The sequence below is a fragment of the Rattus norvegicus genome, chromosome 15, assembly GCF_021556685.1.
Source record: "Rattus norvegicus strain SHRSP/BbbUtx chromosome 15, alternate assembly SHRSP_T2T, whole genome shotgun sequence".
NCBI classification, from domain to species: Eukaryota; Metazoa; Chordata; class Mammalia; order Rodentia; family Muridae; genus Rattus; species Rattus norvegicus.
In genome coordinates, this window is record NC_141548.1 from 44,140,878 (window position 1) to 44,162,500 (window position 21,623).

The 21,623-nt window shown below is 46.3% G+C and overlaps 1 protein-coding gene across 17 annotated transcripts in view; it reads left to right on the plus strand.

Annotated features, from left to right (window-relative positions):
- The first annotated feature begins 20,901 nt into the window (after positions 1-20,901).
- Stmn4 (stathmin 4) overlaps positions 20,902-21,623 on the plus strand; it is a 17,604-nt gene continuing 16,882 nt past the window's right edge. For 11 of the 17 annotated variants that reach the window (XM_087586622.1, XM_087586617.1, XM_087586624.1 and 8 more), the window contains exon 1: positions 20,948-21,002. The gene's annotated coding sequence lies outside the window, so the exon portion shown is untranslated. 17 annotated transcript variants of the gene reach the window in all.

Genomic DNA, 21,623 nt, shown 5'->3' on the forward strand with positions numbered 1-21,623 from the left:
TGGTCTTTACATTTTTATTTTGGGTCAGAGTCTTCATACATTTCCTAGGCTGGCCTGAACTTCAGATCCTTCTGCAAAACTCCCAAGGAGCTAGGATCACAGGTGAGCCCTGACATGCCTTGCCTAATTAAATTCTGAAGCAACTACAAAACCTTACTGGTAAAGCAACAAACTTGTAAAGCAACAAACATATCAGAACCAATAGACATGATGCTAAAGAAGGCTAGAGGTTTTGAAGTCGAAAAGACGATTTTAACTTAACTGGAAATAATATGAAAAGGTCAACAAAGTATTTTAGGGAAATGATCACTTTGTTATGATTGTATCAAAGGAAACATTTAGCTGTGCACAAAAGATCCGTTCGTCCCCCCAAAAGATCTATTCTTGTTCACTACTGATTTGAAACAAGGAAGTCGAAAATAACGAAATATCCGAGAGTAGGAGAAATAGTTAAATTATTCCTTATACTGGGGCCACTTAATAAAAACTAAGAATATTTCAAGTCAGGAGAAATTATTTGGCTGAAGCAAATGTACAGTAATAGTGAGTGTGCTGCAAATTAATTGGGTTGAAGGGAAGAGACAAAATTGTTCTAATGGGTTTGTTACTGAGTTTTCAATACAGTGATTTTTAATTTAATTAAATATCTGTCATTTAGTATACCTATCGATGAGGTTTGCAGCATCACCATACCTGGACACCCTGGTTCTGTTGTAAGAGTTGTCTGTGCATGGCTTTAATTTTCTTTCTTTTTCCCCTACTGCCCTTGGCCATTGTGTTCTTAGTTGACAAATCATTACGCCTTGGGCCAGAAAAAGAAAACCAGAACTGAAAACCAGAGCCTGGGACTGGTGGCAGGTGGCCTTGAGACAGCGGGGCTTTAAGGCTGTGAGAGGACAGCCTGGACACCAGCTAGAGGAGCGAGCCGAGCCGGTTCATTGCAGAGCCCCTGAGTGGAGGGGTTAGAAGGGCAAACAAAATAAACAACCCCTGAAGCGGAGGCACCTGAAGAAAAGCCCGGTCCAGACCCCTCCACCCCCATCCAAGAACCCGTGGACGAAAGCGGGGCGGGGTCGCCGCTGGTCACCATCAGCTCTCCCAACACAATGACAGCGACTTGATCTGCATTGTGGGTGTCCATCCCGGCAGAGCTGCCCATGCCACGTTTACAGATACTCAGGTGGCCCAGAGGCCTCACCCAGGGATCAGGGCTTAGTGAGCAGGGACGCCATTATTGGCTGCAGCTTCTAGCATGATGTCATCATCACCCAATCTGAAGTCAGTGCCCCTCCCCAGGCTAGAGAATTAATTAGGAGTTAATTAACTCTTCCTGCAGTAGAGTGCCAATGCTTTGTAGGGGTTTGGGGGTTGGGGAGAAGAGGCTGTGCGCGCACGAATATTAAGGCATGGATGTATGTTTATTCAGGAGATTGTTGAAAGGATATTCCAGGATATTATTAACCGTGTTGTTCTACTTTGTGTGTGTGTGTGTGTGTGTGTGTCGTGGGGGGGGGGAGGGTTGTCTGTTTTTTGTTTTGTTTTGGAGACAAGGCCTTGCTGTGTGTAGCCTAGAAGTCAAAATCTTTGCGACTCACCTTTCCAAGAGCTATTACTAGAGAGCACCTCTACACCTAGCCTACAATGAAATATGTTAAGCCCTTTTCTGTATTTAAACTCAAGTGTGAGGTGCCTTAACAGAATTTTGCTCTCATACTTCTGGCAGCCTCTTAACTTCACATATACTGTGAGAAATCCCTTTTGCACTTATTCTTTAGATTCCTAGTAGTTGATGCAAAGCAGGCATTCCATAGGTTCACACGCCACTTCCGGCATATAAACAGGTGCGGCCAGTGTTAGTTGCTACAAAGAATTGAGCCACTTATGTGATGATTTATTTTTTAAATGCCAGGCTGAGTGTTTTAAAGTAGGCTGAAATGAACGCAGTTGTAGATATACTACACTGTAGGATGCCTGGGCAAGTATTCCTTTAGGATAGATTTCTAGAAGACAAGCAGGATAAATGTCTAGAAGACAAACTTGTCAAAGATGAAAATACATGTTGCCATGAGCTGGGAACCCAGCACTTGCCCACCCTCCTTGAATCTTTTCCCACCTAAGTGACTGGATTGGTTTCTCTTAGGCTGTCTTCACCCTCCTGTGTTGTTCATTGTGTCACACTGTATGTATAGCATGTTCCATTTACAAGATTGCAGCCATCCTTGCTGTTAAGTCTGTGACCTCTCTAAAAACATTTTTTCACTTTACATCTGGATCGCACCCTCTCTCTTCCCAGTCTCTCTTCCCACAGTCCCTCCCCCGACTTCTAAAATATCTTACATGATTATTAGTCAACCCAATTAGTCTCTTCCTACAACTTTAAGCTTTAATTAATTTTTGTTAAAGTAATTAAGGTTTTAGTTAAGAATTTGTTAAGATTTCCTTATGAAAAATTTTAAATTAATAATGCTCACTTGGGCACAAAGTGAACGTTCAAGGGAGAAAACTGGGAAGTTCCTCTGGGTCCCGTGCCTCTATTCCAACAATAACAATCATTACCACTGGTTTATTGTGGATTTTTTCCCAGAGGTATTGTGCTGGAAAGTTTTATGTCAATTTGGCACAAAGTAAGTCATTTTGGAAGAGGGAACCTTGATATTCCCAGCAGACTGGCGTGCGGCAAGCCTGCATGCAGTGCATTTTCTTGGCGATGATTGATGTGGGAGGGCCCACCTCCTGTGGGAAGTGGCACCCCTGGCCTGGCGTCCCAGGTGCTGTAAGAAAGCGGACTGAGGATAAGGGAGGCTCCCAGGAATCAATGCAGGTGACCTTAGAAATGCCTAACAGTTGGGATATGGGACTGAAGAGACCACCTCCAGGAGCCAGACAGGATTACCAGTGGAGGGATGGGGACACCTACAAAACTTTTAACCCAAAATTGATCCTGTCTAAAAGAAATGCAGGGACAAAGTTGGAGCAGAGACTGAAGGAACAGCTGACCAGTGACCGGTCTATTTTGAGACCCATCCCATGGGTAGGCACCAATCCCTCACACTATCAATAATGCTATGTTATGCTTGCAGACAGGAGCATAACATAGAAGCTCTCTGAGAGGCTTTACCTAGCAGCTGACTGAGACAGATGCAGATACCCATGGATGGAGGTCAGGGACCCCTATGGAAGAGTTAGGGGAAGAATTGAAGGCCCTCAAGGAGATGGCAACCCTACAGGAAGATCAATAGCGTCAACTAACCTGGACTCCTGGGAGCTCCCAGAGACTGAGCCACCAATCTACAGGCTGGTCCAAGGTCTCCCATACATACGTAGCAGAGGGCTGCTAAGTCTGATCTCAGTGGGAGAAGCTGTATCTAATCCTGCAGATTTGATGCTCCAAGGTGGGAGGATGGGGGGAGGTTGCCCTCTCAGAGGTAAGGAGGAGGGGGGAAGGAACTATGCCAGGCAGCGCCAGAAAGGGGAATGTTTGGTGGATGTAAATAAATAAATGAATAAATAGGAAGGAAAGAAAGCAGACTGAGCAATCCACGACAGCCAGCCCAGTCAGCAGTACCTGCTCATAGCCTCTGCCTCAGTTCCCATCTTCGTTTTTCTGTCTTCAGTTCCTGTCCTGACTTCCTTTTAAGACAAACTGCAATGTGGTAGCATGAGCAAAATAAGCCCTTCCCCACTCGGGTCATTGTGCTTTATCACATCAATATAAACCCTAAGTAAGACAGATGCCCTGAAAAATAAGCACATCAGGTTTCGCAATCCATAAAATATCAAAGACGATATTTTTGTTTTCCTTCACACACACACACACATACACACACACACACACACACACACACACACACACACACACACACACACACACAGCAACCGGGTTGTTTATTTCAGGATTTACTTTTACTATCCAAAAAGCAATTATTAAGACTAGAGAGACAGCTCGGTAAAGTACCTACCACGAATGCACAAGGAAGCTCGTTTGATTCCCAGAACTCATGTAAAAAGTTGGCTCTTGTGGCATATTATAATCCCAGTGTTTCCGAGGGAGATTAAGATCCCTGAGATTCCCTCACCAACCAGTGTAGCCTGCTTAGCCAGTTACTGATAAAAAGACAGACCCTGTCTCAAATAAATAATGCCATGCAAGGTTGTCCTTTGACCTCCAAACACATGTACACTCACATGCACCCACACATACATGTGTGCCTGCCTCCCACCAAATGTGCCCCAGAGCCAGAAAGTGAGGAGTGGGGAGATTAGGAGGGAACCAGATTCTTCTTCTTCTTCTTCTTCTTCTTCTTCTTCTTCTTCTTCTTCTTCTTCTTCTTCTTCTTCTTCTTCTTCTTCTTCTTCTTTTTTTTTTTTTTTGGTTCTTTTTTTTTTTTTTACAGAGCTGGGGACCGAACCCAGGGCCTGCGCTTCCTAGGCAAGCGCTCTACCACTGAGCTAAATCCCCAACCCCAGGGAACCAGATTCTTAGTCACAGCAAGGAGTTCTGTTTCTGCACCAGTATGTCATTTCTCTGTGTGTCTCTGTCCTATCAGGACTAAGCTGGGTCTAGTGACATCTCATGCCAGCTTTCTCTTTGTTGACCCCTTACCTTCTGCTTTGGTCAGGCCACTGAGAACCAGAATTGTGAATGACTTTAATTTTCTATTTTGTAAACCCCATATCTCACCAAAACCACAGTGACAAATACATGTTACTTATAAATCAGAAAACAAAATTAACCATCTTTTATTTGTCTGGTTTTGAGACAGGGCTAGGTTCAGTATACAGGGTGGACAGACTAGCCAGGGGAGACTGAGTGAAGAAGTCCTGTTTTTGCTCAGGTTGGACCTGAACTCAGGGAAACGGACCTGCCTTTATCTCCTAAGTGCCTTACACCACCCTAAGATGTGGGAGGAATGAGTCAGTAAACCCTGACTGGAAGGGTCACAGTGGCCCTTGCGTGTGAAACAGTAGATTCCATACCTGCTGACCCCTAAAGCCTGCCTGACACCCAGAGACAAATGGTGGCAGAGCCCATAACCAGAACGACCAACCAGATGGTGCCAACTACATGGAGCGAGTGGTCATGGGCCAATGAGGCCCCAGGTGAGGGTATAAATGCTTGCCCAGTTCCTGCAATAAAGGAGTCTGCTTCTGCTACCTGCCTGACTCCCGAAGTCTGTGTCAACGACTCCGAGGCTTCTTACCCTCGCCTCCCAGGGTCTTGGTCTCAAGATAATTAAGAATAATTTGTATTTTTATGAAAACGTGCAGAGCTGAATGGTTGTTTAAAGTGGGTACCATAGTGATCTTCCCCCCTTATTCTGAGTCTGTTCTATACTTGTCCATGACCATCAGTGCTTTGTCACGGAGAGTCCTATGATTTAGGGATCCTGACTAACCTGTGGGCTCCATTCCAAAAGCTGCCACCTTTATGTTTTGTTTATCAGTGTCACCCTCATGTGCTTTGGGAAACAGGCGAGAAGACTGTTTACTTTGTTAGAGAAGGCATCCCAGAGGAGATGACAGTGTGCGTTGGGAAATGCATGAGACGCTGGAGCTAGCTTGAGAGGCAGAGGACGTTGACCTGGGCACAGGAAGGGTGGTGAGCTTGACTGTGGGCAGGAAACTGCGGCATCTTTGGAGAGCAGCGTTTCTCCAGGGTTCAGTATACAGGGTGGGCAGACCAGCCAGTGGAGGCTAAGTGAAGAAGTCTTGTTTTTGTCAGCATTATTGAGAGCCCAAGGCAGACAGAAAGGTGGGGAAGGGTGGACCCCTCTCTCTCCATCTTCCGTCCATGGACATCGGAGCTTTTCCCCCTCAGACCTAGGATTTACAGCAACAACTCCCCAAAGTCTGCATACTGAATCCTAGTGGGGCTACCCTTCCCCCTTTCCTGGTTCTCAGGCTGTCCTGCAGACTAATCCACTAGCTTGCAGACTGCAGATCATGGGACTCCTCCGTTGTCAGAACCTTGTGATATATTTTTCAAAATTTATTCTTTCATAGGGTATATCCTGATCATCATTTTCCAGCCCCCTCCACTTCTCCCAGCCCCTCCCCCACTCTTTCTGTCTCCCCCAGATCCACTCCTTTTATCTTTACCTGCAGAAAAGAGCAGGCATAACTGAAGATTCAGTGAGACTACACGCAAACCCTCATATCAAAGCTGGACGAGGCAGCCCAGTAGAAGGAAAAGGGTCCCAAGAGCAGGCAAAAGAGTCACACACTCCCGCTCCCACAGTTAGGAGTCCCACAGAACTCTAAGCTAAACAACCATAACTAATATGCAGGTGGCCTAGTGAGGACCCACGCAGGCTCTAGTAGCTGCTGCTTCAGTCTCTGAACCTCTATGAGCCCTGGTTAATTGATTCTGAGTGCTGTGCTCTCTTGGTGTCCTTGGCCTTTTTGTCTCCTATAATCTTTCCTCCCCATCTCCCTCAGGATTCCGTGATCCCGGCCTCGTGTTTGGCTGCAGGTCTCTGCATCTACTCCTATCAGTTCCTGACTGAAGCCTCTCAGATGACAACCAAGTTAGGCACTGATCTCTTTTATGGCTGGCATGGCCTGCCGTGATCTAATTTTTATGGTGAATTTTAATTTTATCCATGTCCACATCCATATCTATAACCATGTCCTTGTCTGTAACAGGTTGTTTCTCTGGAGAGCCCAGCTCACACAGTATGTCTGCTATGTGGCAGTAGCTACGGGGTAGAGGGAAGAATAGTCCTATGGATGGCCCTGGGATTTGAATTTTTTCCTGTAGTTGCTGGGGATTAAAGTTTTAAAGGAGAGCCAGCATGTGTTAGAGGATGTATTTCCCTCTTCTCTTTCCCCAGGCCCGACCTTAGTGAAGTCATTCTCTGTGTGAGGACAGGCTGTAATAACAGCTTACTCCACAGACATGATGCTCATTACCAGATGACCTGAAACTGGCTCTGTTCCCTGGAGTCCCTGCCCACAGTGTCCCTTGGAGGATGAGAGCATCTTTAGAGTCCCCAGTGCCTTAGCCATCCAGGATGAAGTCATACCCAATGTCACCTGCATCTTCCTGTCCCAGGGACAATGCTCCCTGTCTCTCTCTCTCTCCTCATATAAAGAGCATGCCCACAGGCTGGGGAAGGGCAGGGGGAGAGTACCGTCACAAGAGCAGTGTACATAGCCAAGGTCAGAGAGCAGTGTGTGCAGCCAAGAGGAACTCTTATCTATGTTTAGTCTTTAGAGGAACTTTCTCAAGGAGAGCTTTGTTTGCTCAAGTGTCTATAAGCTGGAGCAGCAGAGATAAACTTTGAGTCTTGACCAGGATCTGGCTTGACTCCATTCCTTGTCTGTGTCTTTTCAATCCCCATTCTGCCATTTGTGTTCTAGGTTGACTTATACCTGCAGGCCAGGTCAAGTAGAGAGTAAGTTATTGATGTGCTCCACTTTTCATATCAGCCCTGGGAGGATTGGTGAAGCATCATAATGGTATCAGGTCCTTCTGCTTCAAGCTTCTCCACCAGACCCAAGCTTCTCTACCTAGGTGCCATCTAAAAATGCAAGCAATGAAGCAAACCAAGAACAGTGAGGTTCAAATGTCTTCTGCATCCCTGGTTCCCTATCCACAGATTCAAGCATCTATTTTTTTTTACATTCTTTAGTTTGTAAGCCTTTGCCAGGCACTGAGGCACATGCAGGGAATATCAAGTTTCTATTAGAGGCATGGTGGCCTCTTGCTTCTGAAGACGTCACATCCTCACGCATCCTCAGTCAGAATAGGTAAAACACATTGTGAAAGCTTAGTGTCAACCTTCTGCTCTTGACCTGACAGTAGTTAAGGGAGTTAGGGAAGACAGGAGGGAGGGTGGACAGGGAAGAAGGAAGATGAGTTCACACATGCCTATCTCATCTATGTGACTTTAAAGGCTGGCATAGATGATGGGCTATGTAAACTGTGTACTCCTGAGTCCAGTGCAATAAAGACCTGGATCCAGAAAGCTTTGATCCACAGCCCATCCCTACAATGGAGCAAGGTGACCCAGGCCAGTTAGTTAATATCCTTGAGACTTTGTTTCCTTCTCTGTAGAAGAACAATAGTTACTCTCCTACCACATGGGCTTGCTGTGAAAATGAAGGATGAGAATCTACAGCAAGATCAATGTGGAGAACACTGGACTCATGGAGGGATGAGGATTCTGCTGTTGTCGGTCTTGCCGCAGGCTTGACAAAGGCAATGAGACCAAACCTTATGATTGACAAACTTCAGATGCCTTCCCAAAGCCTGGGACTTAAAGGCTGTTCTATCAGTTACTTTTGCAGTACTATACCCAAAATACATGATGGAAACTGTTGTTGTAAAAATATATAAAATAAAACGGTAATGTTGGTCTTTTACCCTGCTGGGTCTACACTTCGATGTCCAAGATATCTGCTAGATATCTTGGCGGAAACACAGCTCAGCCGCACACTTTCTTATACTCAAACCCTCACATAAAAGAACACACAACACAATAATCTTAGATCCAATTGGTAAAATATAATTGCCCACTTAAACATACAAAGCCCAGTACTATCTATCCCTTGAGAACATTAATAACAACCTGTAAATACACAGAGCAGAATCTTAACATCACCTGCCATCTTGTCCTGCCACGGCTTCTCAGCTCCTCTCCTCCGCCCTGTCTCCTCCCCTCTCCCCTAGTCTCCTCCTCTTCCTTCAAACTTCTCTCCCACCCATCCTTCCTTTTCCTCCAATGACAGGCCTCCTTCTATCCTGTACTTGCCTCACCTGTGACATCATTCTACAGGAAACAATTAGATGGAGGAAAGATACATTTTGGCTCATTGTTTTAGAGTATTCGGTCCACCGTGGAGGGGGCATGCCAGTATTCATGGGGGTACTTGTGGCAGTGTCTGGGGAAATGGAGATTTGTAGTGGAGGCCTCTCACATCATCATGGGCTAGGAAGCAGACAGTATGAAAGGAACCAGATATGGATATTGGATGTCACCATCACAGGCCCTTCACAATTGGTGTACTTCTATCAGCTAGTGTATTAGTCAGGGTTCCCTAGAGAAACAGAATGTATAGAATGAATTGCTCTCTCATATTCATTTATATATATATATGTGAACCTTCAAATAGTGGTGCCTAGCTGTGATGGCTATATGCCACACCCATTCCAGTGGAGTCTGTGTGACAGGAAGCTCTTGTGCTTCGTTTTTATCCAGAACAGAGGCCTGTGCCTGGAATGGCTTGGCCTCCTGGAGGTCCCTGGCAGTCTCCCTACAAATAGATGGTGACTGGGGTCTATGCTTGTGGTGGAGGTGCCTTCTGTGTTCTAGCCTTGGTGATCTTAGCAACTTTAAGCCTGTCAACAATATCTGATTTTAAGAATATAGCGGTGTGGGAAGATGGTCATGTATCTTTAAATGTCTCAGGAACTGAAAGTTCAGAGACAGAAACATCTCACACCATCATGATCCTGATAAACTCAATGGCTGCGATGAGTTCAACTGCTTTATCCATTAGCTCCCAGTAAATAGGAGAGAAATTAATTGCAGTTACTAACAACGTGATTGTTCCAGAAAAGTCTTTCCCCCCTTTTGGGAAAGTTTTGTTTAGCATGATTCAAAATAATAACTTATAGACAAGTTCCAACAAGTTGAATAAACTTATCAAGAGTTAACTATGGTTGCAAAAGTTTCCTTACTATTCTGAGGGGCCATAAATATAGAGTTTAAACTTTATTAAAACAAAGGTAAATGATGAATGCATACCTGGTGCCCACAAGTCCGGCAATATAACTGCAGTTTTCTAAACTATTGTTTGAGGCTGAAAATTGTTTCCTAGACTGTACATACTGCTTTCCTCCTTGCAAGGGACATTTGGTGGGGTGATAAATAAGAGCTGGATGACTGCCAATTATGATGTACCTGTTCTAACTGCTTAAATCTATGCTAAGAAGTAAAACTTTTTGCAGTAACACACACGTCGAATTTGTGTCTGTCTGTCACGCCGAATCCGTTCTCTACCTGAAATCCAAGTCTTGGTCCCTCTGCTGACACACTCCCCTGGATGGTCTGCGGCAGCTATATATCTCCTGTATGGGATTTATAGGAGTTCAGTCCAGCAACAATGGCTGGCTATGAATGGAAGTCTAAGAATCCAGTAGTTTCTCAGTTTGCAAGGCTTGTCTTCAGTGTGTGCTGGAATCCTAGAGAAGTAGGCTCTAATGCCAGTGAAGGGATATACTTGCTAGTAAGGCAACGGCAAGCAGACAAAGATCAAAACCTCCCTTCTTCCATGTCCTTAAGGGGTGGCCCAGATTAAAGATTTGTCTTCCACCTTGAGATCTGATAAGAAGTATGTCTTCCCACTTCAAAGGTCTGTACTAGAAGTGGATTCACCCACCTCAAACCAAGCAGAAAACCTCTCACAGGCGTGCCCTCCATTTCTGGATTGGAGCTCATTCCAGATGTAGTCAAGTTAACAGCCAAGAACAGCCATCACAGCTAGGCACCACTATTTGAAGGTTCTATGACCTCTTAAAATCTCACCACCAGCAGGCATGCCTGTGGGGGCATTTCAGACAGACAGTAGCAGGGGCTGAGATTCCTTTCTTGCATTTCTCAGCTGACCCTCTCCCTTCTATGAGAAGTTGGAGATCAAAAGTGATGAGACCAGAAGGAAGGTTTCTCTGAGGTGTGATCTAATCCCAGCTTCCCTCCCAAGGCCTTAAACCCCTATCTTGCTACCCTGAGAATGAATAAGCATGGTGACCAGTGCTATGTCTCTCTGACACAATGAGGAGCCACCCAGAGTAGCTTCCATTTGACTCTGGGAACTGAAAAGTCACTGTGGACTGGCTCGAAAAGTGTAGTATTTGAATGTCAACTTTTTTTTTTCAGAAGAGAGAGTATCCTCTAAGGAAGGATCAAACATGACCTGTGAAATACAACCTGGAGTGGTCTTCCATTCTGCTCAAAAGATAGGAGTTCCAAGAAGAGAGAAAGTGCCATGAAGGAGCTGGCATATACCTCCAGCATGTGCCGTGCTGCCCGAGGACTCTAGTCATCAAACTGAATATACTCACCCCTCAGCTCCCACAGTGATGTAACTGAAAAAGAGAGATCCAGGAAATGGAGGAGAGAGTGAGGAAGGATGAAGACCTCCAAGTCAGCTTTAGATGACCAAATGCATCTGGGCTGGAGACAGTGAAAGTGGACCTTCAAATCCAGATAGACTCTTGGGTGGACATACTGATTATTGAACTGTGGATGCTGAGATCACCTGTTATTTAAATACAGCCAAGACCATGAGGTGAAGTAGAGATAAGGCCATCTTATCCTCTAGGGATAAGGCCATCTTCTTACCAACACATCATCCTGTCAATACTAAGTTTTTCATAGTTTCTCTAGGCTGGGACAATTTCCTTTCTCCGGCCATTTGGTGAATCCGTACACCTTCCTCCACCCAGAAGACAGTCAGTGGTCTCTTTTCGGCCTTCCCTTGGTTGAGGTATAATTAGCTAGTAGACCCGTGTAAACTTAAAGCACTCAGTGTGATGACTGAAAGCCTATAGCATCATCAAGCGACAACCGCAATCCAATTAATTAGCAAATCCGTCGCTTCAGGTACCATATTCATTTGTTGGTGTGAACCCTAAAGATTAACTCTCCTCTTAGATACCACAGATATCCCTCTCTGTAATCACCTCACCCATCATTCTCTTCTCTACACTTTCTTCCCATTGACCCACAGAACCTCACCCTTGCCTTGAAACCCCCAGAGTCATATGGTGTATTTCCTTTTGACCCAGGCTCCACTGTTCCCCTTGGGTAGGGAAAGAAGAGTATGCATCTCATCTCAGGACAATATGATAGTACCTGCCAGCCACTGTTATTGCTTTGTGGCAACACTAGTCTTTTAATCATAGACATAGATGTACACAATAACAGAGACATAAATATAGGTATGGTGTACAACCACATAGCATTCGGTTATTTCAAACTCGTAGAGCTTATCAATAATGAAATCTATTCATGAATTTGGAAAGTTTTGACAACTATGTCAACACACATACTCCCTATTACAATCAATATTTGCCCCACTTTTTATCACCCCTAATATACCCCCCATAATGTCACCCTTTCTCTTTCTGTCTGTCCCTCCTGCTCCTCTCAGGCCACCATTGAACCCTTGCCCACATCTGGTGAACCCTGATGGCCTTCTCACTACTACTGATGGAATTAAATCTCCTAGACCAGTGGTTCTCACCCTCCCTAACTCTTGACACCCTTTAATATTGTTCCTCATGTTGTGGTGACCATCAACCATAAAAATATTTTTCCTGTTGCTTCATAACTGTAATTTGCTACTGTTACGAATTATAAATATCTGTGTTCTCTGATGCTGTCAAAGGAGTCATGACCACAGGTCAAGAACGTCTGTCCTAGACACACACAGGAATGGGATCATACTCTGCAATTCTGTTTGCTAATTAAAATCAGTCTGAGCACGCTGATGCGTGACCTTGACCTTGCTGATCCCATTGGCTCATAGACTATGTGTCTCCCCTCTGATGCATCTGGCTCTCTGTTAATTCCTTATTTATTGTGATAGCACATGGAAATGCCACTGACTTTCTGCATGTGGATGTTTCTAATGTCCTTTGGGTTTTCATAAGTACAAGCGTTTTTAAGATGATCGTGCTTGGGGTTGGTATCGTTGCTCTAAATTGGTTTTTCGCCCTTTGAACAGAGTGGGACAGACCCTAATCTGCAGAGGAAGATGAAGGAGGTTGAAGTGATTCTTCAGCAACCACTACGAAGGGTTGTATGTATCTCCTGTATTTTCCTTTTGTCTGTAAACTTTTAGTCTAGCAGGGGCTTTCAACCTTTTGACATTGCAATGTAATGTTGTCATATATGAACATACTGGGTCACATTCCTAGCTGGCTTGGGATGCACACAGTTCATGGCCCTGGACTGTATGTGCCTATCAGGGAGGAGTTCAAGTCTCTCTGAGATTCTGATCAAGTCAGGGAAGGAATGCATCAGAAATGACTCCAGCTCATGAGTTCTAGAACGTTCCCTTCAAAGGGAAGCATACAGCACATAGAAATGGATGGCTGAGGAGAGTGGGTTCATGGCACCCTCCCAACTCATCCATATGTATGTGCCAACTGTGGCATTTTTCAGAGTGTTATCCCCTGGGAACTCTGCCCTAGGCCAAAAGCAGCTCTCCCTTTAGGCAGTAGACTCACTAAAAGACACTGTTCTTGTTCCACCTGTCTTGCTTTGTTTGGCCCAGCTAAATTTAAGTGCTGTGCCACCAGCAATGGCCTTCTGTTCAATGACATTTTGTTAATGAGCACCGTACTGTTTTATCATAAGTTGCTAACCTTGATGGAATACGTACACCGGAATTCAGTAGCTCCTCATCACTCCTGTCCCCAGCACTTCCCTGCGGAGTTATACATTCTGTGGCCAAAACATACACTTGTCCTAAAGTGACCTGGACAGGTTCTCTTGCCTGGAAAACTTGAAATTTGGATAGAGAGGGCTGTGGTTCTGTCACCAAGAAACATGGGATGGGTGTACTGAAAGGCTGAGCTGGAGCCAGTGCAGAGTGGCTGCTTGCCATAAAGATAGAAGGATGTGGCCTTTTAAATGCAGCTATAGAATAGGGGTGAATGCAAAGTGGGGGGAGGTTACACAAGCAAGAAACTGAAGAGGAAGGGGTGGGGTAAATTTCCAGGTTCTGATGGGTGACACTTCTCTAAACTTAATGAATTTCTTGCCTTAGTTTCCAGTGGTTTGGAGTAGCTTCTGGTTCACCTTGAGCAATCTGAACTCTGAATAAGATGCAGCCGGCCATCAGGAAATCAAACTGCATAGAATCTCACAGCTGACCGATGTCAGGGGCGTGGGGACAACAGGATTCCATCATGCCGGGGACAGCAGCTGGAGATAGCTGGTGCAGTGGTGTTTGCTGGGTTAAGAACGCAGCCTGCTTTGCTACTGAGACAGAGAAGCCAGGCTTTGTTGGATCTTCCTGGGGCTTCATCAAGGTGCACAAGAGAGATACCCAGTCTGAAGCTGAAAGTGGCTAGGAAAATCAGGTCGGTTATGCAAGCCTGCTCCTGATGCCCCTCCTGCTGGAGGTATAGGATGGGGTACCACTCAGAGTCTGTTCTGGAAGTTAATCACAGGACCGGCTGAGCTGAAGCAGTGACACCCAGCAGCAACCTACATTGAGAACTAAATTTGGCACACCACTTATGAAACAGTGAGGTTCTGGCAATTGGAACAAGGACATAGGGGCAGGGCCAGGGGAGCAGGGGAACCCTCTGCCTTCACAGTGCCTCTCCAGTTCATCTGTGGGTGCCGGGTGAGGGTGGGATACCTCCCGACACCCAGCCCAGAAGCTCACTTTGAGACTCAGCTTGGGATACTCCACATCACTAACGAGATTGACACAGAAATTCTTCACTGGTGCCCTAGGGCAAAATGCATTATGAAGACAGAGACCCAGCTCTTCGGCTCCTGTCAAAAAACAGAGACCTGCAAGCACAGGTTAGGCAGCTGTGGAGAGATACCTTTCAGCTAAGGTGGCCTCCCTAAGTTAGATTGATGGACTGTCAATTAAAATTCATCTAGGCATTGTGCTTCGAGAAAAACGTTAGCCTGGAGAATAGGAATTCTTTTTTAAACTCATATCAATACATAAGAGGTAGGCTGATGCCCACAGGTCCAAGCCTGGAGGCTTCCAGCTCCCCTCAGAAGACTTCTGTGAACACAGCCACCCTGCTCCACACACACACCAAAGTCCTCCCAGGATGACTCAGAGGACGCTGGACAAGGACATACCCTTGTATTACCCTGAGTGATGCTACTGGCTAACCAAGGAGACAGCTCCAGGTACAGAGGGGTTCATCACCATGCACTGTTAGGTGTTGAGCCTGATGTAGTTTGCACTTCCTGTAGGACCACACTGTGATGCTGGTTTGAGGTTCCTGTGTGCCATTCCTACAGCTATGTCCAGCCCCTTCTGCAGCAGATGAGCCACAGGTGGTGGGTCATTATCATTTCCCCAGAGACTGGGGCAGGCTGGAGGCTGGGCTGGAGGAGAAGTGTTCTTGTCTGGGATCAGGGCCTCACCTCTCACGGTGGCATGAATGAGAAGTGTCCTGCCTTCACAACTTTGGATGTTTGAAGACTTAGTCCCCAGTTAGTGGCACTGTCTGGGGAGGTTTAGGAGTTGCCTCGTTTGGAGAAACATACCACTGGGGGCAGACTTGGAGAATTTCAAGTTTGCTCTCTGCTTTGTACCTGTGGTTCAAGATGTGTGCTCCCAGCTTCCTGCTACCAGTGCTCCCATCAAGGTGCACACTTAACATTCTGGAGACTCAATCGTCTGGAAGCTGCTTCGGCTGTGGTGTTTTATCACGGCAACAGAAAATCTGCTAGCAGTCTTCCGCAATGGGAGCTGGTGAAGGGATTATGCAGGTATGTTGTACAGGTGGCTATACCGCCATGGGTGAGGTGTAGACTCTTGGGCTGGGCAGGGCTGCTTGCTTTGTTTTTCCTCAGTTTAAACTGGATCTGAGAGATAGCTAGGAGACTTCTCTCTGTGGTCTAACACTGGGAATATCAGTGCCACAGCAGCCTAGAACATTAAGCAGCAGAGACAATGACCTGCAAAGAGAAGAAAAAGTGGCAGCAACCTGGGGGGCCAGAGGGACAGAGAGAAGAAGGGGATATGATTCATTTTCTTCTCTCCCTCCATCCATCCTTCCCTCCTCCCTTCGTCTCCCCTCTCTCCCTCCCTCCCTCCCTTCCTTCTTTTCTTCCTTGAGATGGGCTCTTATATAACCCAGACTGGCCTCAAACAGTCTATGTAGCTAAGGATGACCTTGAACTTCTGATTCTCCCGCCCCCACCTCCTGAGTGCTGGCTGGGATTATAGCTCTATGCCACCAACATGACTGATGTTTGCAGTGCTCAGAATGGTGTCCCGGGCCTCATGCATGTCCAACCCACCAAGCCTAGTCCCTGACCAATTCTGGAGTGGAACCCTCTGCTGGGTATGAAAGTCTACACTCATTTCTTTTCCTTTCTCTTCTCTATTTTTCTACCTTTAGTAATAATGTTTAGTTCTGAAATGCAGAGCTAAATACAGAGAAATTACAGAAAGACCCACTGAGTTCTAATACCTACAACTTATGTTTCCGCAGCACAGGGTCAAAACCAGGGAACTGACACTGCGTAAGGAGCAGGAGCAGCCCTTGCTCTTTATCATTGGTGTCGGCTTTCACACAGTCACCACAGTCAAGATGCAGAGTTGCGGGACTCCATGGAGATTTATTTTCCCACCACCATCATTCCCAATCCCTGCTACCTGCCGCTCTTTTCCCTTCCCACAATCCTATCATTTCGTGGCTGTCTTGTAAATAGAATCATCCGGTTTGTGACTGTTTGAGGTTGTTTTTTTCTCTCACTCGGAATCATTCCCTAAATGTCCAATCAAGTGGTACCGATAGTCTCTTCATTTTCATTGCTGAATAGTATTCCATGGGATGGCTATACCACAGTTTGCTTAGTCATTCACCTATTGAAAGACATCTTATTTCCACTTTAGGGATACTACAAAGAAAACATACAAGCATAGATACATAGATTTTTGCAAGAATATGACTTTTCATTCTCTGGGAATAATGTTCAAGAGTGCAATTGCTTGAGCCTCTGGCTAATGGGTGGTCATTTAACAAACAGCCAAACTACTTATGAAGCAGCTGTATCATTGAACATTTCCACCAGCAGTGTGAAGACTCTGAGTTCTTACCTGCATTTGGTATTTTTAAGCCTTTATTTATTACTCATTAATTAATTAATTAATTAATAATTTTTGTTTGTTTGTTTGTTTTGAGACAGAGTCTCTCTGCTTAGCCCAGGTCAGCCGCACACTCAACATCTTCCTGTCTCGGCCTCTTGCATGCTGGGATTGAAGTCGTGTCTGTCCCATGATGCTCATCCACCTTAGCTGTTTTAATATGTTTCCAATGAAGGGCTGAAGAGATTGCTCTGCTGTTACAGAGTGCGATAGTTTGATTCCTAGCACCCACACTGGGAGCTCACACCCATCTATGACTCCAGCTCCAAGGGATCCAACACCCTCTTCCAGCCTCCTTAATTACGTGCTCTGTGTGTGAGGACAATCTCAAGAGCTGACACTTACTGAGGCCATTCTGTGCCAGGCACTGTTCTCAGTCACACACAGGTCTTTGGTTCCTTGAAAAGAGCAGTTTTCATAAACCCAATCTGCTTTTGTTAGAAACACAAACTGCTCTCATGACTTGGTTTACAGACCCAACAGGCAGCACAAATGGATGGCTCCCGTCCTCCAGCAAGGCTTGAAGGCAAGTGTGCTGTGTTTGTGTGTCTGCTGGCTGAAAGAGAATTTAAAGTGTCAGAAGGGCTCATGAGTCAGAACAGATACTCTTCCAGTGAGACAAGCGTCCACATTTAACAATGACATCATATGTACATGTTAGTCACACTGAGAAACTCACTGACAACATTCAGTTCCACAATATCTGCATAAAGAAACCCAGAGACCTTCAGCCTCCTCGTAAGCAAAGGAAGAAAAGCACCACCAACTTAAATATTAGAGTTTTAGATATTGTGTTGGTTCAAGCCAGGTGGATACCAGGTTATCTGATTTATTGAATCCTCGTGACAGGCTAAGATCCTATTTTCTGAGGGTTGAAAGGGGTTCAAGTTCCTATGAAGCTCCAGAGGTTGACTGTCTTTCAGCAGAACTACCCCAGATGCAGCCAGAGGTGACCGGGCGCTGTTCTACACCAAGAGTGGTGAATCAGCTCACCAAGAGGCATCTGCCCCAGGATTCCTGGCTAGAAATAAATGGCTTGAGTCTGCACGGTGCAGCCAGGCAGCAGGTGGAGATCTGAGGGCTGAGGACTTGTTATAGCACAGTCTATGTATAGCACAGAACTATGACAGGTGGCACCACAGAGGCCATGGTATGTTCTGACTGGGCTCTAGCTGCCACATTTGAACATTGGTCACTATCTCCTTGGCTCACTTGGAAGCTGGCTTGGCAGGTACAGCAACAGCCTCATGTAACATGCAACCTGCCTTTCTCGGCTATGCGGGGAGGAGTGAGGAGCAGTCTCTACCCAGCTTTCTGCATCTGTGTCTAGCCTTAGCCTCACCCTGCTAACCTCCCAGCTCTGACCTCACTGGTCTCTTTTGTGGCCTTGGCTTTCTTTGGAGCAATGCTTGGTATATTTTCCTATAAGACTTGCTCCATTCCATTGCTTTACCATTTTATATCACCTCAAGGAAACCGCGGGACTCAGCCATTGAGTAAGACTCCGGGAAGTGGCTCTGCCAGGCTTACCTTTCTTTCCTTTTCCATTTGCTCATTTGTGTGCCTCAAAATTCAGATGGAGGCCTTGTCCCCTAACAGGTGCACTGTTTGAAGTGTCTTTGTTATTAATGGTGGGAGTAATCAATCTTCTTGCAGATTGACTGCTCTGTGTGTGTAGTGTGCATGCATGTTTGTGTGTGTGTGTGTGCGTATGTGTGTGTGTGTGTGTGTGTGTGTGTGTGTGTTGATCACAGCCTCTCATTCACACAATAGCTAGATGATTCTAGAGGAGGAATAACTCTCTTCTCACTTCCCTTTCTCACTCCTGTTCTTTGCCTTGGGTAGTGATTGTCTGTCTCTTTTCATCTCACCGTTGCCCCTACTCCACCCTTCTTCACAGGCAGGGCGACTCAGACTACCCTTCCCTCTCTTGGTAGCAGCAGATAGCTGATTGGCTACCATCGTCATGGCAACCCACTCTTTCATTCCCCCTCCCTCCATTTCCAGAGCTAGCTAATCTGTGTGGTGTGTGGAGTTCCAGACGCCTCAGGCTGGGAAGGGCAGACTAGGGGAGGGGAGAGGGCTCTCTTGACAGTCATGCGGCCACACTTTGTGGTTTGCTTAAATTTGGACCCCAGTCTGTTCTGCTAAGGGATGCCTCTGAGTCTGATCTGGGTCCTCGGCTGGTGGCATGTGGCAATACTCATTGAATTCCAGTCCAAATAACATTCTTCCCTGGCTGTACTCTTGAGGGCGATGCCTGAAAGAACAGCCAGATGTGTTCTGAAACCCAAGTCCCCTCCCAAGCAGCATAAGGTTAGCTTCTTCTCTTGATGTGAAGTTGGGGGTATGGAAATGTCTGTCCAAAAGAGACACTTGCAGAATAACACAGAGTGATGGGCAGAGAGAAACCAACCCATGCATTGTGTCTGTGGAAGGTAGATGAAGGGTCAGAGTCTCTGCTTAGTCTCCAAGACAGTCGACATGTGAGCTGCGTGTGGCAACTACCATTTCAGATATTCATGAATGCTATTGCTGTTAAAGAAAACTACCCTCAAACCTGGCTGTGGTGGTGCATGCCTGTCACCCCAGCACTCACCAGAGAGGAAAGAGGCAGGTGGATCTCTATGAGTTCAAGGCCAGCCTGGTCCACATAGTGCTTTTTTAGGCCAACATAGCATGACCATGTCTCAAACAACAACCAAAAAGAAAAAATAAGTCCTCGTCTCAAAATCTGGGCTCAATTCAAAGCGATTTGTGTGTTCTCAGTCTGCGGGGCAGTAGGGGATGAGGATGCTTGACACCAACCAATACTGAGCAAACCTTCCTTAAGGATAGTAAAACATGTGAAAGAAGGAAGTCTGACCCAGGAGGAGAGACACCGTATGATCACTTACACTGAAGCACACAGGGCAGGCATCTTTATTGAGCTGTGCAGGAGACAGAGGTCGGGGAAGGTGGATTTACGGTTTGAGATCATGGATGGAAGTTAGGAGGGATGAAAGAGTTCTGAAGGTGGGTGGTGACAGGCTTTACACAGCGTGGTGGCTGCATGACCACCAAACAGGAACAAATCCTTATGAGTAGTTAAAAGAGCAAACTTCACATTTCCCGTATTTTGCAACAAAATATCACAGCCTTCTGAGAAAAGGGAGTGAAGGAAGGCTGGCGGTGAGGACAGAGGAGTCATGGGAGGGAGCTTCCAAGAGGCACTTGGAGAGAGTTTTGCTTCACAGGGCCGCTTGTCCTTCCCCCTGTGGCTGACAGGCAGTGTGTGATTGGCTGATGCATTTATACAGAGGGTCCCCTCAGTCCCTGAGGAAAGCTGCCACCAGTGATCCATCGCTGTCCTCTGGGAGTCCACCCCATTTAGGAATGTACCTGGTGTAATGATCTCCAGCTTAATTTCCTACCTGTGGCTCCCTCTGATTGGCCCAGGCCAGCTGAGTCGCTGTGAAGAAATATTAGTGCTATAAAAGAGAGGGAGGAACATGCTTTTTTTGGGGGGGGGAAACCCTGCATTCCTGGGACACCTGTGAGACTAGAGCCCTCACCAGCTCCTGGAGGTTCTTCAGTTTTCCTCTTCCTTCTAAAGCATCCTTCACATGTATCAGCTTTTCTGATGGAACTGGGAACAGCCACCAAGTCTTCAGGGGGCTGCATTTAGGGTTTATTGCTCCTCTAGGTTCCATATTCTCCCTCCCCCAGATTTGAAGAGCTAAAAGATTCCTCAAGTCATTCATCCTTCTCCTAGCTAGAAAGCTGCCAGCTGTGCCTTAACCTCCATCTCTTCACACCACACCCTCTCTTGCCTCCTGGCCATCCTCACCCCCCTCTGCTTCCTCAGCCCCACCGGCAGCCGGTGTGTGTGGGGCGGGGGTTGGGGGGAGCAGGTTCTTTGTCTGACATCATCTTCCACTCCCCAGCCTTCTAAGAGTTACTCACTCAGGCAATCCCTGCTCCACCAGAGAAGACTGTCCAATTGCCAAGCAACCCACTGTTAGCCAATCAGGGAGCTTGGAGGTGATGTCATGGTGAGAGCCCAGCAGTGGTGCTGATGTTGAGAGAAGCTCAGGGTACCACTAATTGAAGGAGTGAGAAGAGAACAGCTCGCTTTGGAAACCGGACTGCAGGTAAGCAGAACTGAGATATGGACAGTCGGGGGCGGGGTGGGGGCCGGGGTTTTAAACAAAAGAAAGAAACAAAACACAGAGGAGAGAAAAACGGAGGGTCTGGTGTCTATTGTGTTGCCTTTGGTTTCACTGAGTGGATTAAACTTTGTCAAATCCTGGGGGGAAACAGGGCGAGGCACAATGATGGCGCTTGAAGAGGGGCTTGGGTGGGCTCAGGGCATCATTTTTGTCCCAGATGAGTGGAACATGTCGGAGGTTCATGCTGAGTTATTTCTGCATTTAAAAAGAAATGTTTGGTTTTGGGAGAGGAAGGTTTGCTGGAGCTCAGCTTCCTCTGGGGCTGCTCTTACTAAAGACCCTATTCCAGCCGAGGAAACTCTATTTGTGACATTTTCATCTGTTCTTTTGTTGTTGTTTTTGCTTTTCGGCACTGTCTTGTCTTTCTCCCTTAGTTCTGTGCAGTCTTGCTTTTTCTCTCTTGGCCCTAAGGATACAGTGAGATCATCCCCCCTTGCTCGCCCCGCCCCACCCTGAGGTTAGCCTAATTCTAACTGGCTCCGCAACTGGCTCCAAGGCAGAGGATGAGAGCTTGCAGGACTGCCACACCCAGGCTCCCTGATC